We start from the raw sequence: 10,185 nt of genomic DNA, 5'->3' as shown, positions 1-10,185 counted from the left end.
GGTACATGTAGTCCTAGCTGCCTAGAGCAGTATGGCAGGGCATTACTAGCAGAACTACTACTCCCAGCATGCCCTGGTGGGACAGCTGCAGCTAACATGACACGGCCCTCATCCAATCAGCGCACAGCGTTTGGCTGTCACATGGACTCCTCCTCCCTATTAGATGAATGACTTTAGCAGGGATGTGTTAGATGTCATAGAGATCCCACCGGGACTTTCTCTCTGACCCACATTAAAATAACCAGCTGAAGCCAGTTTTTCACACCACAATTTCAAGAATATTTGTGCTATTTATTCAATATGTAAGATGTTGTGTCTGACACCTGTCTATTCATTCCCAACCTCCTCTAATACTAAGAGTAAGGTCTGAAGAACACTTACTAAGCACACATAGCCATTTACGACAGCAGTCTGCAGTAAATATACAATATATTGGTGCGACCCATTGCTTTAATACGGATATGATGGAGGATTTGTCCTTGCGGTACTGCGGTAGGGAGATACCATAAGCAGTGGAGTTTTCTGAATGCTGGGGAAGAGTTTGAGCTTGGTAGGGAATTCCAGACATAGGGTGCAGCGCGTAGGAAGTCTTGTAGGCGGGAGTGAGAGGAGAGGCATAGGCCATGAACAAAATGGAGACACCTATTAGGTGAGTATTTGGAGACAAAGGCTGAAATGTAAAAGGGGGCAGCATTGTTTAGGACAGGGGTGCGCAAACTGGATTTTTTTTGGGGGGCGCAGCTGTTACAGAGGCCCCGCGCTCTTCCCCAAAGCATTTCAATTAAATACCGGGGAGCACGCGAGGCCTCTGTAACTTACCTTGTCTTTGGCAACGTGTCGCCATAACGCACGTCAAATGACACTGCGGCATCACATGTCATCACATGATCCCTCGTGTCATTTGACGCCGTTTCCTAGGTAAGGGTGAGCACGAGCAATGGGACTGAGCTGGCAGGAGGGCGCAGTGCAGAAAGTTTGGGCACCCTTGGTTTAGGACTTTGTATGTCAGAGCTAGGAATTAATGTCACTGGATATGGAGAGCCAGTGTAAGGGTTTGCATTGTGGAACGGCAAATGAAGAGCAGGTGAGTGAGGTAGATGAATCTGGCAGCAGCATTTTGGATGGATTGGAGTGGCGACAGTTGAATGGCATTTTAGCCAACTAGAAGGAGATTTCAGTAGCCGAGGCGGGACATGATGAGTGAATACAAATTGTAAGTGAAACCGAGTAAGAAAAAATTGTATTCTAACAATATTTTGTAGGTAAAGGCAGCAGGACTGAATTTAGGAATTAAGACAAAGGCAGAGACAAAGATGGCACCTTGTGGGCTTGGGTTGTTGACGCCGTTCTTTACGTTGAGAGAGAATTTGGGGGTAGGGGTGACAGTGGAAGAGTAAGAGTTGGGTTTTGGTTATGTTAAGATTTAGGTAGCAGTGGGACATCCAGGAAGAAGCAGCAGAGAGACAGCTGATGACCAGGCCCGCCAACATGGGGGGTCTCAGAGGCCCCCCGCGCACTTCCCGAAGGCACTTAAATTAAGGGACGGGGGAGCAGCAAAGGCCTCTCTAAACCTTACCTTGGCTACGGCGGCTTCTTAGACGCGTCGCCATGGCAACGCGGCGTCAAATGACGCTGCAAGGTCATGTGACGTCATGACGCGGAAGCCAACGCCTGAGCCGAGGTAAGCGAGGGTGGGGGGTGGATGGGGTGGTGGGTGTGGAGAGAGGGGAACTGCTGGAAGGGGGGCGCAGGGAAAAAAGTTTGCACCCCCTGACTTAAGGGGCTGAATACTAATGCAAACAGTAAATTTCAGTTTTCTTTTACTTTGCTGACATTTAACCTCCTCCTATAACAGTGTTCAGTTTAACAATTACAGCTTTGTAGCTTTGAATAAAAATAGATAGTTTAAAAAATGGGCATACATTATTTGTCATTCAACAACGACATTATTGGTGGGGGGGGGAATACTTCTGTAAACCACTGAATGTGTAATATATATTAAATATATGAAAAATGTATACAGTACAGTATGTATTGTATACTATGCATACAGTACAGGGAGTATATACACATGCCTACTTAAATGTCATTAAAATAAGGATTTTCATTTGCACTATGCCTTAATAATTCTAGCCAGTCATTTCCATCCACATACTAAAATGTATCCTACAACGTAAGTTATTCCAATAAACAATTAATATGTTTGTTGGTTTAACCCCTTCAGTGCTTGTAGGCCCCTCCTGCACTACATGAGTTAACTCACGAGTGGCCAAATCCAGTCCTCAAGGGCCACCAACAGGTCAGGTTTTCCGGATATCACTGCTTAGCACAGGGGGCTCAGTTATTATGATCTCCATCAGTGTCTCAGTCATGATTCTGTCTCCTGATCTGGATTAGATGACACAGGTGAAAGCATGCCTTGTTGTCACGTAGCATTCAATAGTTATAATGCGTGGCATTAACTGCAACAAACCAAGGGCGTTTCTAGTTTCCTGAGGCTCTCTATGTACAGTATTTCTTCACACTTAATAACTGGTTTATCTGTTACAAAATTATCCTAGAGACTAGAGGTGTCTGTAAAACCCTGAGGATACAGTATTTCATTCTTAAGAACATACAAAATAAATACATTGTGTGTATTTATATATATATATATATGTATATATATATATATATATATATATATGTGTGTGTATATATGTATATATATATATATAGTCCATAGCATAACAGTGTTGCACACAGGCCTTCTCAAAATGCTGATGCTTGTCCCATAAAGCAGATAATAAACTTGTATAGTTACCAGAGTAGCCAGAACTGGTCCGGTGGTCCGGTGACAGAGAGACAGCACACAGTGGTATAGAAAAAACTGCATTAAAGATAACGCAAGACACCAAAACCAACGTTTCGGTATCTCAACAGGGACCTTCCTCAGGGTAGCAATCCGGCATTATCACTGGTCAGGTATAAATATACAGAGAGGCTGTCAGCCAATCATCCCTTGAAGAAGTCACTCAGGTGACGAAACGCGTCGGACGTCGTGACGCATGATGCACTGACGTCATCCGCAAACCAGGAAGAGTGTATGTGGACACTGTAGCAGCCATACGTGGGTTAGAGCTGGCGATTTTGCTTGGCACAGAGTGAAAGGAGAGAGGTTATGCAATCTACACGGCTGGGGCGGCACTCCGATCATTGGATACACAGTGTGGATTTCCTGCTGTGACGCTGAGAGTCCCTTCCAAGTGCTACGAGGGGTGATTCTGTGGATACAGTTACACCACCACTGTAGTGAAGAGCACCATCCCTCCCCCCTCTCATCTGATGACATCTATACTGATAAATATATGCCTGCATATCTACATCATTGCTCTGACTTCAAGGCTGCACCTTCCTCTTCCATGGTTTTGGAATTTTACAGATTGTCTCCCATGAATGTTTTTTATATATTTGAAGAGAGTGCATGTCCTGGCGGCCCCTCTTGAATTTGAATACATTTGTGTCTTTTACATACAGTATTAGGCTAGGGAGCTGGCGCTTCTCTCTTTTGTTATTGTAGATTCCCTTGATCTGGCTAGATCATATTGAAGCTGCCTCCCCATACAGTGACTGGAATAAACTTTTCTGGACTTGTTTTTTCATCTCACACATTGGACTGGTCTGTTCTATTTTTATTTTTATATTGGACACTGTTTCATCCATCTCTACTTTTTTTGTGTTATTTATATATAACTTAAATTGTTATATATATATATATATATATATATATATTATTATTATTTCTAATTGCTATTTTATTTTCATTTTACTTTTCACGTTATCACCGATTTACATAACACAAATTTTTATTGCACTATTTTAGAACGCACCAAACACACTGATAGCGCTACTCTTCTTTCTGTATGTGTGTATATATATATATATATATATATATATATATGTGTATATATATATATATATATATATATATATATATAAACAAGATACAAACAGCGCAACTCTCAACAAATTGTTAATGCAGTAATAAATAAAAACCACGCCCAACTCAATCAATATACGAGAGGTATTAACCCTTTAAAACCAACTAACCCTACAGACTGCTGCCACTTTGGTCCACGGCTCCACAATTGCCGCCTGGAAATTGTATTGGAAAGTGACCTAGGCGCAAATAAATAGGGAAAGAGAAAAAGAAACATCATAGGGCAGTATATCTATACAATTCAGATGATTAATTGGTGAGATATGCACTTACACTTAATAAAGTAAGTAACAGCCTTTTATCCACTCTGGGATCAGGAACTCTGCTTTCAGAACTTGTATGTTTCTGCCTGGGATCTTTCTTTCTTCAAGGTCGCTGATTGCACAATGTTCCACAGCAATCGCGGTGTACCTGTATTTCAGAATGTACCTGACAGATAGATCTCATGAAGAGAATAGGTAGGGGATAAAAAGGAGAAACAAGGATAGTGTAAAACCTTTTAATAAAATGTTAATAAAATAACAAAATAGGTATCCAACTCACATTCCGTGAGTTACATATAAGCAGTTGAGAGTAATAACGAGTCTCTCACACTCGGTGATAGAAGGACGCCGGTTACCAGTACAGTTCCCTCGCGCGGTCACTTCCGCATCACGTGGCCTCGGCTCTCACGAGATCTCGTCTCAGATGTTGAAGATACACTGCTTTGGCTCCGTGGGGGGGAATCAGCCTGTCGGCGTGTCTCTCACTGCAGGCGTTTTAGGAGCAGTGAGAGATACGCCGACAGGCTGATTCCCCACCACGGATTACAAGTTCTAATGGTGGTCTCTGTGAGAGGAATGAAAGCACTGCAATAAAGAATCACCAGAATGGAGGATCCTGACGTAGATTCTGTAAATAACGAAAAGAGGCCAATATAGTGAAGTACTGTTTAATATAATGTGTCATGCAAAGGTGTAAAGCTACTTACAATGTAGCAGAAGTTACAGGCATATCGGATAACAATCCCAGCTCTACTTTGGAGCCGCGAGTCCCGGCGTCTCTGCCTCTTCGTGGGAACGCTGCGGATCAGCTGTCTTGGTCCGTAGATCGAATTTTTGCGCTGTTTCTGCTCCCTCATCAGCTGGTAGTGACCTCAATGCAATGCAGGAGATTTTGGTCAGAAGCTGTTATTTTTTACAGCTGGTGGATCACTTTTCGCTATGCTCTGTAAGAACTATTGGCACTAATAAAGTGTGGTCTTTATGGTCTTTATGGCAGGGTAGCTATTCATAGAATTAGGTAGGCAAATGAACCCTACGCGTTTTGTCTCTACCGAGACTTCCTCATGGCTATATCCCTCAGGAAGTCTCGGTAGAGACGAAACGCGTAGGGTTCATTTGCCTACCTAATTGCAGTGCTTTCATTCCTCTCACACCGAGACCACCATTAGAATTTTTAATCCTGTGTTGCGCTGAATGTTTATATATCATCTATATACAGTATATATATATATATATATATATATATATATATATATATATATATATATATATATATATATATATATATATGTTCAGAAAAAACAGGACTATTTTCACTTTTCATCATATCTTGCAGAAAAATCATGAAAATCATAAAAATATTTGCAATTATAAATCGGTCACAATAGATTATTACATTTAAGAATTATTTGATAATCTAATAAATATTCTTTGGAATTGATGACGACATGATGACCTCATCAAGAGCATCGTTACAAAATGGTATCTAGCGAAGAAGATAAGCGCGTTATAAAGTGCTTGAGACAGAGCAGGAATTATGATCCAAAACCCGTCACATAGAAATCATCCTGATAAAGGGCGTTCGCTAGGAGGACTTAAAAAAAACAACAACTGTAAAACAAAAGAGTTCTTGTCTTCGAGGGTGCATTTCAGTAGTAGGACATTTTGAACACATACATTGAACGATACTTTAACATTGCTACAAAGTTAGAGTTAAGTGTTTCAGATTAGATTAGTTTAACACATTTACGAGCTACGAAGAAATCAATGTAGTTAACATCAGTGATTGTCTACATTGTGCTTCCTACAGTATATAGCAGGGGTGCGCAAACTTTTTTGGAACCCTCTGTAACTCACTTACCTGAATTCAGCGAACGGGTGACACGTCGACATGGCAATGCGGCATCAAATGACGTGACGTCACATGACCCATGACGCCGGATTAAAGGTAAGGGGGGGGGCGCAGCGCAGAACGTTTGCGCACCCCTGCTATATAGTACAGTATATATAGAGTGACAACCAGCATCACCAATCTCAGTACATGGGAATGAGATATCCAGACATATACACAGTGACTGTCTTCCACTACACTACTTTTTGAGGAGGGACATAACGGATTTATTTTCACTATGCGTGGAAATGGGCCAGAAGAAAGGATCTTGTATCCTGAATGTTGTCCCCATTTATTTGACTGATAATTTGCTTAATGCTTAGTACCTGCTGACGATTTTTTTATGTGCGCCCCACTGTCATGGACTATATTTCTGGCATACTGCCAATAGATTTTTCCTCTTCCTAGTTCTTTTTTTTTTCCCCATAGTTTCCTTTTTCTGGACATCTGACTTACCTTCCTGGAAAGAAAGAAACGTTTTTCTAAGATACCTGTTTTCCGTGGTGTTATTACTCTTTGCGCAGCTTAGTCTGGTTAGTTTTTCTACCTTGTTGCATATTTTTCTACCTTATAAGCAGTGGATGCATACTAGTGTCTTTTACATTTCTTTACTTATGAGTGCAGGGGACATATGTTCAATGCTTCTTATATAGTGTTAATCTATACAACAGTCCTACAATTGTACACATTGTCATGTGGATTGAGCAAAAAGAAAAAGGAAAGGGGTCCCTTTTTCCCCTGAACATCTTATTTTTGTGGTACAGCGAAAGGGAGATACCATAAGGAGTGTAGTTTTCTGAACGCTGGGGAAGAGTTTGATTGAGCTTGGTCGGGAATTACAGAAATAGAGTGCAGCACATGAGAAGTCTTGTATGCGGGGGTGAGGGAAGAGGCATACTGTATGTCATGGACAGATGGAAAGTCCTATGAGAGGAGTATTTGGAGACGAAGGCCGAGATGTGAAAGGGGGCAGCATTGTTTAGGGCTTTGTATGGCATAGCTAAGATTTAATGTCACTGGATATGGAGAGACAGTGTAGGGGTTTGCATTGTAGAGCAACAAATGAAGATTGGGTGAGTGAGGTCAATGAATCTGGCAGCAGCATTTTGGATGGATTGGAGTGGCGTCAATCGAATGAGAGGTTAAAACAAAGACTGAGTCAAAGATGACACCTATCTGGCTTGGGTTGTTGACGCCGTTCTTTACGTTGAGGGAGAATTTGGGGGTAGGGGTGACAGTGGAAGAGTAGGAGTTCTGTACTTGTTATGTTAAGATTTAGGTAGCAGCGGGACATCCAGGAAGAAGGAGCCAGAGACAGCTAGTGACACAAGACTGAGTTTAAGGGGAGAGGTTGATTTGGGTGTTGTGAGCATACAGGTGTATTATTTCCCCAAGAGAAGAGCTATAGAGTGAGAAAAGCTGAGGGCCTAGGACAGAGCCTTGTGAGACTTCAACAGAAAGTAATAGTGGAGAGGAGGAGGTACCAGGGGAGGAAACACTGCAGTTAGATAGTGTCAAGAATGCAAAGCGAGTGAAAAGAGTGTGAAGAGTGTGCAGGAGAAGGGGTGCTCAACAGTGTCAGGCAGCAGAGAGATTCAGGTGAATAAGTGAGAAATTACCCTAGGGCTGGGGCCATGGTACTGCAGACATGCTAAGTGAACAGGCTGCCTTAAGCCAGTGTTCGCGTCCATGCGGCGTGCGCGCAAAAGTGGGAGGGGGCGCGCATTGCGCAAGAAATCAGTTCAAACTGATTTCTTGGCGCGACAGGCCCGTCACATGAGCGGTTCGCCCAATGAGGGAGAACCAGCTCCGTGACGCCCCTCAGCACGCACCCAGGCACGCCTTCCACGGCCCGTCCACCATGGCCAGGTAAGCACCCGCTCACTGACCAGTCTCCGCGCGGGCGAAGGCACCATGGCCCCAGCCTTAGACTTTGCTGTGAGTAAGTCATTGGTCACTGTTGTTAGGCTGAGACCCTGCTGGAGCTGAGCGCGCTCATGCTTGAGAGCGGTGACGTCACCAACTCTCCAACCATGAGCGTACGGCTGTCCTGAAATAATTTTAGAGCAGGAGGGGGAGGGGGGGGGGGGTCATGGCTATGAAGGGGGTCGTGTCATTGGCTGGATCGGGGCTGTGTGTGTGTCTCTGTCTCTGTGTGTTTGTCTCTGTGTGTCCATTCTCTCCCTCCCACCTTCCCTCCTCTCTTTCCCCTTCCCTCCTTTCTTTCCCCCTCCCCTCCTCTCTCTCCCCACTTCCCACCTGTCTCCATCCCCCCTCTCTCTACCTCCCTCTCCCACCTCTCTCCCTCCCCCTCTCTCCCTCTACCCCCTCTCTCCTTCCCCCCTTCTCTCCCCCCTCTATCCCTCCCCCCTCTCTCTCAACCCCTCCCTCTCCCCCTTTCTCTCTCCCCCTCCCTCTCTCCCCCCTTCTCTCCTTCCCCCCTTTTCCCCTCTCCCACACCCCGCTTCTTCCCCCTTCGCATCTCTCCGCTCCCCCCTTTCTCATCTCTCCGCTTCCCCCCTTTGCATCTCTTTGCTCCCCCCCCCCTTCGCATCTCTCCGCTCCCCCACCTTCGCATCCGTCCGCTCCCCCACCTTCGCATCTCTCCGCTCCCCCCCTCTTCTCATCTCTCCGCTCCCTCCCCCCTTTGCATCTCTCCGCTCCCCTTCCTTCGCATCTTTCCGCTCCCCCCTTCACATCTCTCCGCCCCCCCCTTCACATCTCTTCACTCCTCTCCCCACCCCCCTTTGCATCTCTCCCCTCCCCCCCATTGCATCTCTCCGCTCCCCCCCCACCCCCCCTTTGCATCTCTCCGCTCCCCCCCCAACCCCCCTTTGCATCTCACCGCTCAGCACTGCCTCTCTCTCCCCATTGGTCAGAGCAGGGTCATGTAACCCTGCTCTGAGCTCCAAACTCCGTTGTCTCCCCAAGCACCAAGAGCGCCGTGTGAGGCTGGACGGGAAGGTAAAGATTTAAGGAGATAAGCGCGCTCGGCGCCAGCGGGGACTCAGCCTAAGGCCGCGCTTATTGTGACAGCGATGCTGACGTCACGCTGCGGTCACTGGAAAAATCAAATTGAAGTGACTTCCAGCAATCGCGACCAAGCCGTTTTCGCCTACTATAAACGCACGCGACATTTGTTTTGACGCGACGTCGCGTCGCTGTTGCTGGCACTACTGTATAAGCGCAGCCTAAATACATTACATAAAATGTTAAGTGAATATATAGCATACACAGATATAATTTATCAGTAATCCTCTGTACTATATATAATCACTTGTACTATTTCTTTAAAAAGTATCAATAATCATTATCACTTACATGTCTAACTGCATATCAATGTATTTGTCTGGCTATATATCAAGCAATCATTTTCTCTTTATATCTCTATCTAAATATATATAGATCTACAGTAGATATCTAACTCTCTATATTTGTATAATATATATAATATGTGTGACAAATATATACGGTACTGTATATACTGTATACAATGCATGTAGTGCAGAGGATATACACATGCACATACATAAATATTATTACAATAAGAATTTTCATTTGCACAATGCCTTAATTCTAACCATTCATTGGCACCCACATACTAACACGTTTCCTACAATATAGAATATGTAGACTGAATGGGTGCTCCAATATTCCCGGAAATATAGTTAACAGTAATCCATCATAAATATCATAAAGATAATGGCTTCTATTTTGGGAGTGGGTAAACAGTAATACATCATAAAGTTAATGGCTTCTAAAATAAATTATTCCTATAAACAATGAATACAGGTACTGTATGTATGCTGGTTTAATCTCTTCAATCCTTGTTGGTCCACACATTAGTAGAGGTTTAAACTAATGGTTTTGACCTTGCAATCAATCTCCATGTTTGACTCCCATGGCCATGATTCTGTCTTCTGATCTGGATTTGTGCAGATGAAAGTATGGCTCTTTGTCACGTAGAATTCAACAGCTGGTGTCTATGTTATGTAGCGTGGCATTACCTGTAACAAAACAAGAAGGGTGTTTCTAGTTTCCTGAGGCTCTCT

Source organism: Ascaphus truei, chromosome 7 (genome assembly GCF_040206685.1).
Source record: "Ascaphus truei isolate aAscTru1 chromosome 7, aAscTru1.hap1, whole genome shotgun sequence".
Lineage (NCBI taxonomy): Eukaryota > Metazoa > Chordata > Amphibia > Anura > Ascaphidae > Ascaphus > Ascaphus truei.
Note: the sequence above shows the minus strand (reverse complement) of the source record.